The sequence below is a fragment of the Poecilia latipinna genome, unplaced genomic scaffold (assembly GCF_001443285.1).
Source record: "Poecilia latipinna isolate Pla-1442-1.1 unplaced genomic scaffold, P_latipinna-1.0 Scaffold2413, whole genome shotgun sequence".
NCBI lineage: Eukaryota > Metazoa > Chordata > Actinopteri > Cyprinodontiformes > Poeciliidae > Poecilia > Poecilia latipinna.
This window is the reverse complement of record NW_015115029.1, coordinates 38,029-54,117: the sequence shown is the minus strand read 5'-3', so window position 1 is coordinate 54,117 and position 16,089 is coordinate 38,029. Positions and strand designations below refer to the sequence as shown.

The 16,089-nt window shown below is 38.9% G+C and overlaps 1 pseudogene; it reads right to left on the bottom strand.

The window, feature by feature from the left end:
* Nucleotides 1-826: 826 nt before the first annotated feature.
* Nucleotides 827-16,089, bottom strand: part of LOC106937690 (transmembrane protein 132C pseudogene) — a 49,035-nt pseudogene continuing 33,772 nt past the window's right edge.

Genomic DNA, 16,089 nt, shown 5'->3' with positions numbered 1-16,089 from the left:
TAACTAATATTAAACTTATTATGCAAATAAATTAGAGGTGGGACTCGATTGAAATGCTTAATTGAGTTAGTTGCGAGGTCTGCCATTAATTAATTGTAATTAATGACATTTTAATGGAAAACATGGAGAAAATAAGCAACACTTTCAATTTGAAAAGGCTCTTCTCTGCTACATGATCGGATAAATAGACATGTAAGCTTAGCACATGAGATATTTATTTTTAATATTTATTTAGATTATTCAACCATCAGATTTCAAGTTTGTAATTTTAATATGTAATGTAAGCAAGTTCAATAGCTGAAGAATGCATATGGAAAAAGTGATGACTTTCACATTTACATAAATCAAATAAATGACGTTTTTGGGTTCATCTGAGTGAAAAATCTCTCCAAACAAGATTTAAAAATGAAACCCTCATCAAAAACAAACATACCATACTGCAACTTTGGCTGTGGATGATTTTTTTTTCCATTTTGAACTGAATAACACAAGTATTGTGTATTTCTTTTAGTTGGCTGTTTTTGAAATTTATGAAAAATAGACTGAACACGTCACTGAGAACAAATATTCTGTCACCGGAAGAGATGGAGAGTTTAAACAGGTGACACTGAGAAGAACGACAGAAGACAGAGAAAAGAGGTTTCTGGATCCTCCTGCTGGTTTCCTGATTGACTGTTTTTTTTTTTTTTTTTTTTTTTTTAAAAGCTTTCGTCTAGAAAATGTCTATGATTTAGGGAAATTGTGAAGAAATGACAAAGGGTAGAATGACACAGAGTTTGAAAGGTACAGGCTGACTTAAAGATAAAGAAAAGAAAGAGAAGGCCTCTTACCTCAGAGTGAACGTCTCCACGGTGGAGTAGGGCGACACGCTGATAAAGGCAGACACCGTCTCCCTCTGCCTCATGGGCATGGCCGGCACCATGACCATGAAGTTATCATCCAGCCAGTACTCCGTCAGAGGTGGCTCCATGGGGTTCTTGTAGAGCCTCACGCCACCGATCCTCCTCAGCGGGGTGGAGGTGTAGGTACCAAACAGCCCTTCTTGATTGGAGCGGATGAAGCTGTCCTTTCTGGACTCCTCGGAGTGGCACTCTCCTGCTTCTGTGGACCGCAGCAGATAGTAGAGCTCCACCGGGGTGCCCTCGGACACTTCGGCGTTCCTCTGCCGCCCCGGCACCACGCTGGGCGGGCTGAACCAACCGGCCAGCGGCTCCAGCTCGGCCACACACAGCCCGAGCTCCCCCCTGAGCTGGCAGGCGCCGCGGACCTCCTGGGTCTCGTGGAAAGCGAACATGTGCACGCAGGGCAGCTTGTCGATGGTGCTGTAGTCGTCCCAGTCCCTGCCGGCGATGTAAAACAGCACCTGGACTTTGGGCTTGGCTAAATGAATCTGCGTGTTCATGATGAAGGTCTGTACCTTCCAGTTGAAGGTGAATACCGAAGAGGCGGGGAAGGTCCCGGGAGTCTGCAGGAGCTCCAGCGGGACAGGCTGCTCCACTGAGAGAGGCCCGTAGCTGGCGTTCACCGACGGCAGGTTTCTGGTGTGGTAGACGAAGAAAGCCTCAGTCCGCGAGGTCAGGCTAGAGTTCCTCATGAAGTCCTGGTTGGCTTCCTTGAGGAAAAAACCCAACTCCGTGTTTAGCAGCTGATAGTTGACAGGCAGGTATGTGGGGAAGGAGGAGTATCTCTGCAAGGCCTCCAGGACTCGACAGTCTGCCCCTGGAAGCAAGAGGAGAAAAAAGCCGAGTTAGGATCGGCTCACTTCAACATCGTCGTCTCTTGCAAGCCCTGCACAAAACGTGTTAGGTGGAATGTTGAGGAAGAGGGGAGAGCTTGCAGAAAAACATGTTTTTGTTATCCATTTCATGAATTAAATATGAGCCAAAATAAAAGACAGACTTATAATATTTGTCAATAATAGTCCTGGATATTCGAAGGTTCGTGTTTTCCTGAAAGATGAGGTTCCAACGTAAACATAAATACTCTGAGATTTCATTGCCTCTGAATGAACGGTAAATTGCTTCAGCAAATCAATTTCTCAAACTGAGCCAAAGAAATAAAAAAAAGACGTGTGTTTTTATCAGTTACTATAAGGAGTTTTCAAAATAGGTGTGCAAATTAATTGATAAAAGCAACACTTTGTATCTTTCACAATGTGCTGTGTGCTTTTTTTTTATAATTTAAAATCTGTGCAATTCCTTTATGCCTTGATAATAAAGAACATGATCAATGCTGTTTGTATCAGAGTGATTTATGGATTTAATTTACATCTAAAGAGGCCAGAGAAACACATATACAAGACTCTGGAAAGTTCAAGTTCTGCATGAGGAGTTTTCGTCGTCATGTATTCCTTCGCTTTCCCACTTGTCCAGGATTGTTGTCCCGTCTTGCTGGACAGTAAATCCTCACCCCACTCCAAATGATACTGCTGCCTTTAACAGATTTTCTTCCACACCAGCCTTTTGTTTAAGACTGTCCTATCATCACGTATCACAATGCATTCACACAGCATAATGCCCCGTTTTCTGTAACACAAAGCGTTGTGAATGGCAACCAAAAAGTTTCAATTTGGCCTCATCTGGCTATCTCCTCCTAATGTTTGCTGTGTCTCCTGCATGGCTTGTGGCAAATTGTAAATAGCACTAATTGCTTTATCTTATTAATTCTCCACAATGGCTGGATTTGTGGATCACCCAAATAAAGTAAAAAACATTATTTAATAATGCAACCCTGCTTCAGACTTCCTCACAACCTCGTCCCTGACCCGTCTGGTGTGTGGTCCTTGGTCTTCATGATGCTGTTTGTTCACCAATTTTCTCCAACAAATCTCCTAGGACTTTTACAGAAGGGCTGGATTTATACAAACCAGGTAAATCTCACACAAGTGGACTCTATTTGACTGTCCAAGCTGACTTCTGGCGACTTTATTTGTATCAGAGTAAAGAGTCAAACTTCATATTCTCTCTTTTGCCACATAATTATGCAGTTTGTGTTAGTCCATTACATGAAATCACAATAAAAGACGAGGAGGTTTGTGTTTGTAATGAGACCAAAATGTAAAAAATAAAATGAGATAAAATTCTGAGAGTCCGATTTGTCGACGTTGAAGCTACCGCAAGGTCGCGCTCCGGTACACACGCAAAGATTTCCCCTGTTTGTTGCCTACCTTTTGCACTACTGGCTGAGAAACCTTTACATCAAAGTTGACGTGAAGATGGTTTTAATCTCTTTAAGAGCGGAATTTGACCTTCTTCTCACAATCAATCGTCAATTTGATTACACTCCCGTCTCCGTGCGAGCAAGCTGGAGTGTTTCCCTCTAGCGATCGTCCCTGTAAATCAATGTCCAAACAGGTAAGAAATGTGTCATGAATTTTCTGATTCATGGTGCTCCTCCAGACCTCTGTGCTGCTGCTGCTGCTGTCCCGGTGAGAGATGCATAGGGAACCAGCTGAGCCTCAGGTTTTGAGCATATTTGGACCAAATTCAAATCCAAATCACTGGAGTGCCCCTGGGTATAGATCTAGCTCTTCTGAGGAGCAGAACAATGCAGGGTGATTTGTATTTTTTTCCTGAACAAGCAGGGGCTTTGTGTCAATTGTTGGCACAAGGCATTGTTTCAGCTAAGACATTACAGTGGGGCTAAATGAAAAGCTCTACAGCAGTCAGTAGTCAGGAAGAAATCCATCCTGCGGTTTTGGAAGCTGTAACATTAAATTAAATCCAATGAAAAGGCCCTCATGTCTCAATTATGGGAGAAGGAAAAACTTCTCTTGATAGAGTTCAGTTTTTTTTTCCCCCCCAAACCAAAGTGCGATTTATTGCAATCAACTTGAAAAACACATCCACACGTCTCTTTGACAAAGCGCAGAGAACAATGTACGTTAAATGATCCATTCCTTTCAGACGCTGCCACTTTGTTTAACTGATTTCCACATTTCACCGCGCACGCAGCAACGTCAACAGTCCAAACACACGAACCAAGCACAAAAGTAGCAGTAGAAGCAGCGACAGCTGAGGGGGGGGAACATTGATCATCTCGCCACCGAGCGTCGTTTTGCTGGTGAAATTCGGGTTTTGTCATCTACGTGGATGTCACTCTGACACACCCGCGTTGTTGAAGATCAAAGACGTGCAACATGCAATTATCCAATTTCTTTGAAATGTGTTTGAAAGTGTGAGCGAAGGTGACACAAACAAGCATTTTGCCTCACAGAAACACCTCCTCTACATCAGGAAGTCTTCAATTAAAAACAAAAATTAAAAATCTTGGCTTGAGTAGGAGCTCGAGATATTTTTCAATAAATCTTTACACATTTCGCAAGTGGTCACGATCCATCCATCATCTTTGCACACCTGTCCTGACTGGTGCCTGTCTCCAGCAGTCTTTGGGTGAGAGCCTGTTTGCATATTTAATGTCAATTTGGAGAGATGAATTAACCTAACTTCATATTTTTGGACTGTGAGCAGCAACGCTGAAGGTCCACCCATCCAAATAACACCCTGCCCGTACAGCACCAAGTGACCGGGGCGGGGGGCACCATTAAATCTTGCCTGTGAAAAATTATTAGAACTAACCATAACATTATATTAAAATATAAATGTGTGAAGCATTTTAGTAGGATAAAGGCTGAGCAAAACGAAAGTAAAAAAGAAAAAAAATTGCTTGAGAAAGATGAATCTCCTCCTCCAGTCTTCCCTCCCACAGGTCTGCTCTTCTCAGACACCTGAATGTGAACGTGACCTCGAAAAGAGTCGGGGAATAAAAGAGAAAAATGAGAGGTAACAGGACGACTCATTCACACGTCGCTTGCCTTCGTCCAACTTTAATTAAACCGGTCCGTACCAGTACAAAAACTCCACTTTTCTGGCATGTGACTAAGTGGAGTGACTCTGTGTCCGGTACTGATCCAGCCATGGCCCATCCATCTGGTCCTCCAAGAGTCGCTCTCTTATTTCATTATCCCATAAAACCCGTGAAAAATCCATCTTCAGACATTTCTTGGCTCAGCTTCAGCTTTATGCTTCCTGTCCAGTGATGGTCAGGTTTCAGCTTTCCTTACCTTTCCTATTTCTTTGAGCTCTGAACATCTTGAACTTTTAAGTACCCCAGGTAGCTACAGTTATGAAAAACTTACAAAACTGGGAGATAATGAGCTCCTGGTAGCTTCTACCTATATTCTTTTCCAGTTCTTGGCACTGACTACATGTCTTTCCCCCCTCCCAACTCCCAGCATGTTTCTTGCAACCCTCTTGACTATTTGCAACAAAAATGTTTTATGTTTCTGTGACCATGCCCAGATATCTAAGCCAGCGGTCCTCAAATCCAGGCCTGAAGTCCCTGTGTCCGGCAGCTTTTAAATGAGCCCCCTGTTCCACACAATCAAACGGCTGAATCCCCTCCTCGGTGTGCAGTCAGGTTCTCCAGAGTCCCGCTAATGACCTGATTTTTTGACACAGGTGTGTTGAAGCAGAGACACATCTAAAAGGCCACCGGCCCTTGAGGCCTGGATTTGTGGATCCGCGATCTAAGCAATTTCAAGAGTGCCGCATCCCTCTGAGAGACCTTTTGGCAATTTTTGGACTTTTCAGAGTCAGTTAAATATGTTTTGACCCACTTAGCCTCAAGGAAAGAAGCTGCTTAACAACACCTTGATAAAGGATGTTGACCTCCTAAGGCCTCATCACTCAGACACACATCACCTGCAATGCATAAATCCATTAAAACATTCAAGTTTCTCTAGCCTAAAACCTTATGATGCGGGTAAAATACTCGCTTGCCTAGAAACTGCAGTGTAGTTGGGTGTGATAGCATGAGGAGAAACTGGTTTTCTTTCTATAAATGTCAGAGGAAAGTTGCCTCTTGTTACTGCAGCTTCCAATGGTGCGAGACCTCTGAAACTGTAGCCTGCCCTATCGTGATAAAAGATACAAAGGCAACAACGTTGTTTAATCCTCTCTTGCTAACTTGTCACTGACTGGCTTCTAAATCTGCCTCCACATGTGAAGAAAAACGCCGAAGTTCAAAGCAGCCATCAGAAAAGGAGGAGGAAGGGGACTGGAGTGAGTCTGAACGTGCGATTGTTGTCGGTGTCAACAAGCTGCTTAGAGTATTAAAAAAGAAAAAAAAAAAGAAACTATCTAGTGAGCAGCAGTTGTATGGATGAAAATATCTTGTTGTTGTCTGATGTCAGAGGAAAATGTGCAGACTGATACAGGATGATAGAAATGTCACGATCTTTGAGACGTTTTTGACATTTTTGGGACGTTTTGTGTTTTGCTTTATTTTTAGAGTTTTCCCTCTTGGCTTCCCAAATTTAGTTAATTCTTTGGTTTTAAGACTTGCCATGCTTTCGGTTCTGTGGTGTAATTATTAGCATGTTTTTAACATTCCTCCTCTCTCCCTCGTTTCTTGTGTATTCTTTTAATGACGGTGATGTCACCGTCGGTGGTAATTTGAGGTCCTGTGTACGCCAGCATTGGCATTCTAATGGTGTTTACTATGTTTTATTAGTGATTGTTAAGTTTGTTCCTTGTGTGTTATGACAGCTGTCATAAGTTACTGCTTTTAATTTATGTAAAATTGAGAGAGCAGGTGTTTCTAGGTGACTGGAAGAGTCAGACTGCTCACCTAAGAGGAGGTGATGCTGCTGTGGGACACCCATCATTCATCTTCTACTCACTACACAGCAAATTCAGAAATGTCAGATTATGTTAAAAATACAGTGTTAATTCAACAACATGAGTGTTAGTTTCCCTAAAACTCACTAAAGAGTTCCAAAGTGTTAAACAAAAAGCAATCCAGTCCAGTGTTGATTTCTAAATTAATTCCAACAGTCTACATTAACACTCAGTCTGGTGTTGATTTAGCAATCAACATTCCCACAATTGTAACATATTTGTGACATCACTTCAGGGAAGGAGCTACAGATAGGGTGGGGTTTGCAGCATGTCCCAGCCTGGACCTAAAGGGGCCACATGGGATGCCTTCAGGAATCCAAATTTTCTTTATAACATCTGATGAGNAAATTTTTTTTGGGGGGATTTTTTTCTTTGGGGGTTTTTCCTCTTTCCTTTTTTCCCCCCCCCCCCCCCCCCCCCATTTTTCTGTTTCATTTTTAAATCTTAACTAGATTGGTTGTGCTGCAGCTTATGCACACATACGTATGGAGTGTATGTGTATGAATGACATGAATTAATGGGCCCCAATTTTTAAATTATGAGTTTTAGGCTTTAGATTATGGGTAAAATATGAAGTGTTTTCAAGTTAACAGGTTCAACACCAATTTAAGTCCCAAGTTATTAGCGTAAAAGTCAAGTCCAAGTCTCTGAACATTTTTTCAAGTCAAGTCTAAAGTCTTAAGTATTGATATTGATAAATATTGATGACTCGAGTCCAAGTCATGTGACTCAAGTCCCCACCTTTGGTAAAAACCTTCAATCAGTAAAACAAACGCAAACAAAAAAGACTACAACAAAACACTTATGAACTTTGCATTTCAAACATGACCTTACTTAAGTCTTCGTTTTGAGTAGGGCAATACGCTGTCTCCACCAGTGAGAGGCAGCAGTGCACCAACTGTAATGTAGTCTGACGAAAATATCAAGAAGTCTTCATCATGCTCAATTCCAACTCTGAGGCCCTCTGTGCAAAAGGAAACAGAAAAATGTCACCTATAGATATATGAGGTATGCTTCTTGTTAAATTTAAAATTTCTTTTAGAAGAAAACATTACCTATATTTTTATTTCTAGGTAAAGTTAGCTTTCAGCAATTTAAAGCTAACTTTAAATTACATGTTGTTAAATTAGCTTGCTGTAATGTTGGCTAAATGTATCAAACTCTATTAAGGTAAAGTTAGTCCTTAAACATATTTTAAAGGCAGGCAAACAGGTTTTTTTTAATCTAGCAAATTATAAGCTGCTGTGTACTATATAGCCTAAGAACACATGGTGGGGGGATAAAAGTCACTACATTAGACGTGCCTGATGCTCAAAATGCGTGTGGTGTGAACATGCCATTATGTACACCCCTTCAAATAAAGTGTTACCTATTTTCCTTTACCAGCAGCCATTGTACAGCAATAAATATAGAGTAAACAATGGATTTTTCTCCTTAGAAGATTACCTTTAACAACACATTCAGAATTTGTTTGCAGTGTTATGTATTAGCAAGGGGTTTTCAGCCTTTTCAGAAATATTCTCTTTCACCAGACACATGTGGTCAAATCTATCCAGAGATTCTGTGAAAATAGAAGCATATCCTCACTTGGGATGTTAATGTTACGTCAGTGTGTTCAGACTGAGTGTTACAGTCAAACATCAGGAAAGCTGGAGGACAAAGTGCTCCATCTCTAGAATCTTAACTTGTTCAGCAACACCACATTAAAATTCAATGAAAATGTAAGTCTCAGGCAAATTGTATGTGTTACTTTTGAAGGTCTGTGAGACATCTCCTTAAAGTGGATGTGACTAGAATGACGCATTGTGGGAGCTCCACACAGAACTTGAGAGTGGAACATTCCTTAGATGTAATCTCCTTCGGCCAGATGAAAGGCCCACTCATAATGGGCCATCTCCTGCTTATGAGGCCTCTGTGGAGCAGGTCTGTAGCTTAAAAGGAGATTACAATGGATTTACCACTGATCTCATACACACTAATGCTACTAGCTGTCTACTCCACGCAGCACCATTACCTCTGGAAGCACCTCTCCTTGTGTTAATTTGTCTGGTGTCATTTAACATGTGAAGCTGTGAAACTGCTTCTGATGAGTTGGAAAGGCCTACATCCCCAAAATAACTTGTTCAATTTGCTTAATGTGATTTGCTTAATTTGCTTATATAAACAATATCTTTGAAACATAGCTATGTTCAGTTTATAAATAAATTAGATGTATTTAGTATAACCAACTAAAAATACATTGGAGCTCCAACTTAGCTGACTTAAGTTATTGTAGCAATCACTGAATTTTGCTTTACTTAACTAATTTTAATTGCAATAACAATTAGTTTTACTTACTAAACTATGTCAACAATTTCTACAAAGGGTAGCTAAGTAAATTAAAATGATACCACTTCTGAGAAAATAATACTCATTACCAATAAATCACAGCGTCACAGATTACAAACCAACTGGTAAAGTATTGTAAACAATGGATTTACTTGCTGCTTCTTCACATCTGGTTCTGGTTATGGATATGCAGAGCAGACCACAAAAACAAGACATGAGTAATTGGAGCGTTCTGCAGCTATCTCATTTATTTTTTTTTTTTTAGATCAGACTCTCTCAAACTGTTGTCCTTGAACTACTGGCAGTCCACAGGCACCCTCCAGTAGTCTGCAAGCTATTAATAAGCGTTGATCAACTTTACTAAAGGATTGTGTTAAAAATAATAATGGATACGTGGCTTAAAACCACTCAAAAGAAAAGCTGACAATACCAGTGGAAAGAAAACAAACGTCAGGACTAGTTCTTTGATTGGAAGAAGTTAAGTCATTACCTGCTGAGAGAATTGATGTGTCGTTCACTGGTGATTTGATTCATTTGAACAGCACTAAATCGTGAATGAGACTCAATTGGTGAGAACTGTTCTTTGTTTTTTAAGGCTTTGATTGCATATAATGTTCTACTCACACATCCACAGCTATTGTTATTTTTATTTAATTAAAATAGTTTTATCTGCAAATAAATATAATAGATGAAAATAATTGATAGAAAGGTGTGGATAATTTTTATATTTAACAGAGCAGAAAAGGACTTTTAAAATCCTCCATCAGATGGCATTTTTTTAAGACTATTATTTGAATACCCATCATTGATTCAATGGCATCTTTTCATCATTGGTTACTCGGCTAGGATTGGATGATTGATTGAGGGTTGATCCATTGTCAACTTCAACCAAAAATCAACCATTCTGACCATAATTCAACATTGAATTACTATTGTGTAATTCAGATTCAGTGCAGTACAGACCGTCGCAGGAGATCTTCTTTGCCAACAGCCATCACCATCTTCATTTGAAGAATCCAAATTAATGAGGTATGACAATATACATTTCCCTTTGAGATTAATAAAGTATTTTTGAATTCCCAGACTTGAATGTAATTCCCTAGGCTGAATGAAGCTACTGATGTAGTTTGGTTAAATCTAAATAAATACCATCTAGAACTTGATGGCATAATGAAGGCGAAACAGAAGAAAAGCACTGAACTTATGAGGAGGGCTAGACTGAGGAAAATGCAGTGGCATAATTGACATTAGAAAAACATTTGTGAATGGGGAGTGAAGGGAAAAAGGAGAAACTGCAAGGAAATAGAGTAGGAAGTTTTGGCTGAGCTGGATTCAGGAGTGTTTGAACACTTTGAATAGATGCATGGGCCAACTAGACATGAAAGAAGGAAGAATAGAAGTGATGCATGTACACAGATATTTTGTGAAGCTTGTAAGGATGGGGAATGAGCCTGATGTCTGACGCCTCTAAGTGGTCTTCGGCCACAGGACTAGAGCTTGTCTCATTACTGGAAAAGAAGAATGCTTGTCAACAGATGGAGTATTGAAGATCATTAAAAAGGCTAGAGCTGAATAGCCATGTCACATTCCATGGTGAGTTAAATTTGTAGATTTGTAATCAAAGCTAGAGTTATGGGTCTGACGGCTGACGAAATGTAAGAGACTGGGATGAATGGGTGAGCAGACTGTAAATAGGCTGCTTGGAAAATTAGAGGTGTGGTTTGGGCGTGGCCCTGCTCCTGAACTTAAGTGAACACACTAACTTCATTTATTGAGGTGATGACTAACTCTATAGATAAAGCAAATTTGCTGTAGGTGTATTCATTGATCTCAAAACAGTATTTGATACCATCAATCAACATTTATTCAGCAAATTGGAACAATATGGCTCTCTAAAATTCTCCTTAGGTGTGAGTGTGTGTGTGTGTGCATGGTTGTGTGTCCTGTCTGTCTCTGTGTTGCCCTGCGACAGACTGGCGACCTGTCCAGGGTGACCCCACCTCTCGCCCGAATCGCTCGCTGGAGAGGCACCAGCACCCCTCCTGACCCCACTAGGGACAAGGGTGTAAAGAAAATGGATGGATGGAACAATATGGGATCTGGGGCACTCCATTAAATTGAGTTAAATTTTACTTGAACAAAAAACTATTTGTGAATTTGGGAGAATTTTAGTTGGGATGTTCAGATATTGTGTGTGGTGTTTCTCAAGGGTTAATGTTGAGTTTCGAATTATTTTTATACATTAATTACATCTGTAAGTTATCTTCAGTCCTAAAACTTATTTTATTTGCTGATATAAATATTTTAGCTTCTGGTTAGATTCTACAGCTTTTGGATACTATTACTATACTAAAGCACTTTGAATTGCCTTTTTTGCTGAAAATGTGCTAAGTAAATAAAATTACCTTAACTTACCTTATGTCAGAATTCATTAAAATTAAAAGCTGGTTTGATATGAATTAATTATCACAAAATTTGAGCAAGACTAACTTCATAATATTGACTAACAATAAACAAAAATGCATAGACTGCATAAAATTAGAGTGTTAATACAGAGAGTGCAGAAAACTAAGATTTTAGCGGTTATATTAGATGATAGAATTTGCTGGAAATCTCACATTAAATGTCTGTAAAAAATATCAAGTATTTCAATTATAGCCAAAGCAAGATATTATCTGAATAGTAAGTCACTCCACATCTTGTTCAAGGAATCAAGCATATCTAATTTCTTGCGCATTAGTATGGGGCAATACATATAAATCATCATTACAAAGTATTGCAATTAAGGGCTGTCAGAGTAATTCACAATGCTAGTTTTCTTACACACACAAATAATTATAGTTTTAATAACTTATTAAAATTGCAGGACATTGTGAATTGCCAAAATGTATTGTTTATGTATAAAATCCATTATAACACGTTTAGGAAATGCTTTATGAAAATGATGGTAGGTAGTGATGAGCCAGACGACACAGAAATCTCGGCACATGCATCGAGCACACAAGATGAAACCCCGCGATGGTGCGTGTATCACCGCAAGGAAAACCACACGACCGATAAAGTTCCTGTGTTGTTTGGATGTGAACTCGCCAAATTGTATTTATGAGGAAGAAACTGTCAACACGTTTGTGGGTTTTGTTGGATAGAGATTGTGTTCTTTGCCTTGTGTTGGTTTTTGGCTCGTATTTTGAATACTGGCATAGATCAACTGAGGAAGAGGAAGGTTTTCCCGTGTAGGATCATTTTGATCTCATCACGGAGAATAGGATAAATGATTATTCCGTTCTCATTTCCACTTTTGATCATTTTTCCTTTGGATTATTCAAATTCCTTCCTAGAGGATATCAGAATTAGTTTACATGAATTAACTTTTATTTATATAGTAGATGAAATGTTGGATTTGCTCCCAGGTTTTGTCTTGCTATAACTGGAGCTCTTCCACAATGCTGAGGCATCATCGTGCCCGGCGTGAGGGGGATGAACCGGTTAACACTCCGTCATAGACCCTGCTGTTTCCAGAAACCAGGAGACTGAACTGGACTTTCAACTCAACCATCTGCTCCCAGTTCAAGTTTGTCATGGTTTTTAATTGTGTTTATTTCTATTTTAATGTTCTTGTACATGTAATTAAAATGAACTAGTAACACAGATGCATTTTATTTTTTCTCCAATGACAACCTGTGACAACAGCTGATGTTTCTAAAGAAAAACATATAAATAAACCTTGTTCAGTTTACAGTCTTTATTGAATTTGTCTGCAATGACTTTTTAAGTCCAGCAGATGTCACCGTGAGTGATAGAGCAACATAGTTTCAACACAATATTGACAGTTTGGGAAATGTGCCATACACCCAATGAGGCCTCATCTGCTCATCACTAATGGTAGGTACAACTTAAGGGGAACACAGACGTATCCAAACAATCATGAAAATATTTTGTATCACTAACTGGAGTCAAACAATGGAACAAACTGGATATGGAACTAAAACAATGTCCAAGCATCCACTAGTTAAAAATAAATAGAAAACTATATTACTCACATTGTACAGGGAAAAAAGGAATTAACAAAATACGATTTTAAAGTTGGGTTGTGTTTCCTCCTCTTTGGGACTTTGTAACATGGTGTGAGAACATGTTTATTTCTGTGAGCTTGGGATTCATTCTCTGTTCTTTTTCTTACGTTAGTCTACATTCACTTGTAGCATTCAAATTTCTCAAGAACAAGATCTCTGATTCTCCCACTCAACTGTTTGATATTAGCACCCTTTGAAAAGCAGTTTCTTCCTTCCAGTGTCTCAGCTTCCACTTAATTATCATGCTTGCTTTTGTAGAAGTAGGGAAGTTTAAAGGTGCTTTGTAGCTGCAAAATAAGCTGTAATGCGATCTAATTTAAAACTGACTGTCATGCCACTCAAGCTGAAGAAAGAGATAAAGTATTGATATATTCAAAACTGCAAGTAAATGCAGGAAGTGACTCAATATTAAATATTTTATTTGCTAATTAGAAATAACAGTCTTTTGACTGTAATTGAAAACTATATTTTGATAAAATAAGCAACATTTTTTAATTAAAAAATTACTTGTTTGCTAATAAATTCTTGAGCAAATTGACATATGAGCTCAAAACAATTTCTTTTATTGCTTTTAATCAGTTGTGTAACTCAAACATCCGGTTGGTATAAAGCAGGGGTGTCAAACGTACGGCCCGCGGGCCGGAACTGGCCCACCGAACGATTTAGTCCGGCCTGGGGGCTAAATGCATTATCATTATTCATGAAAAAACATATCCTTCGTTTAATTGAAAATCTGCAGTTCCTATACTGTCCACGAGGGGCGCTGTGTTTTACATGATGCCACGCTGCAGCGGAACTAACAGCAGATGGCAGCACTGAGCTTCAGGTTCTGTAAACAAGATCGATTCTATGCTTTACTAGCTTTTTATTTTGGCCCTGGCAACCTCATATTTCTCGTGCATGCTAACATACATGTTATGTATGCAAGTTTTTCTATATGTATGCATTTTATGCATCAACAAATGTATTTCATCAAATGTCTGTTTAAAACAGCTGACACTTCAGATTTCAAATGTGTGAAGACAGATAATTTGTTCAAATTGCTTCCCAGATGTTGAAAATTGATTTTAAATTTTTTCTTAGTTTTTGTCTGTTGTATTTTGTGATGCAGGACAGTGTTTTTAAGAACCAAAAACTGTGAATAAATGTTTTGCAACATTGTACAATCACTGAGATCAGTTCTTATGAGATCAGTTCTTATGCATAATGCACTTAAATAAATGCTTAACTGAGTAAAAGTATTGTTGAAATTGCAGATGCCTTTCTGAAAAACTGATATTATTCATAATATATTTTGTAAAAGTGAAATTCGTTTAATATAAAAATCAACAACAAGTCCACTTTTATTTGTTCTATTTAATCTTGCAATGAGTTTACTTGTGTGGCCCCCTGCAGATCAGATTAAACTGTATGCGGCCCCTAAACCAAAATGAGTTTGATACTCCTGGTATAAAGTGTTGTTCTAGCTGTTCACACTGACATTAGCATCGGAGATGTCTGATTGAATAGCATCTCAATCCTAAGCATGTTGCAGCAGCACAATCAATCAATCAATCAATCAATCAATCAATCAATCAATCAATCAATCAACTAACTTTCTGTAGCACATTTCAAAAATTGCTAGGTTGCCCACAGTGCTATACATTAAAACTGAAATATGTAAAGAAAAACATACAGAACATACCCATACAATGTACAGCAGGCATATTTTAAGGTTAGAATACCTTCGCTCATAGGGTAACACTTTTTAGCACAACTTGAACACAACAATATATTTTCCATCGTACCATTGTTCTACCATTCTTTGAAATAAAAACTTAATCCCCAGTGTGCCAAGATAAGCGGCTTTGTTGTTCATCAGTGTTGCTTATGTATGTTTCTTGTGCGTAAGATAGACGATTGTACAAGAAACTCAGATACAAAGGTGCCCTACCCCTTATATGTGAAAAAAAAAATTGCTTTCAAAGATGAGTTGAGAAAATCTTCGTTGGCGCAGATAAAGTGTATTTTCAGCATATCCCTGATGCTGTCACAGGAATTATGAGTTTGTGAAGCAGTCAGATAACACTAATCAAAATCGCTGATCATAAATAAAGGTGAGCAGCTATATAAAAGCTGAAGTTTTAACAAAGTCCTGCTTTAGAGAGTTCAGGTGTGTTTGTTGAGTAAATCCCAAAGAGGGAGGAATGACCTTAGGAAAGCAAATTACAACACAGTGAGACTATTCCAGTCAGTGGCCAATATCCCCAGGAGTCTGTATCTTAGCATATTCACCCCCACGGTCAGCCTGTGCAGTGTGCAGATAAATTACAAAACCCCAAAGAACTACAGCCAGTGTGTTTGGTTGTGACAGTACAAGCAGGAAAAGATGACATTTTTGGAAGTGTAGCCAGGACAAACAACAAACATGGCCATAATAGACAGTAGAAAGTTTGGTCAATAGAAAAGTATCAACTTGCAATGAATCTCAGGCAATGCAGGAAGAGGCTTTTAAATATTGTAATAGTTAAGCTTACCACATTCATTTGAATATCAATGTCTTTAAAAAATGAACATGAAGCCACCTATCATCAGCTGAATGTTGCTGGAATTTAGTCTTAGTCAAGAAATCCATAGAACAATGCTAAAAAAGAAAATAACCAGGATATCTAAATGGCCTGGTCAAAACCACACACAATTATTTGAGGCATTTCATTCATTTTTAAATTATGTTTAAAATTTAAAAATATGTTTCTACAAACATTACTGACTCTCACAGTGAAAGGGTGACCCTTGTCATTAGTGCAGTTTGTGGTGCTCCAAAACTGTTTCAAGATACAGTTTTGGATCATCTGTTTACTGAAACATGATGGGCTTTTGTTGGGTTCAACAATGAATAACCTTCACTGATGAGCTTTAAGAATGGTACACTTATATTCTATATTGTAAACCAGTGGTTCCCAAACCTTTTCTCCTGCCCCCCCCCCCAGTGGTTTCCAAACTATTTCTTGGCCCCCCTATGGCTTACA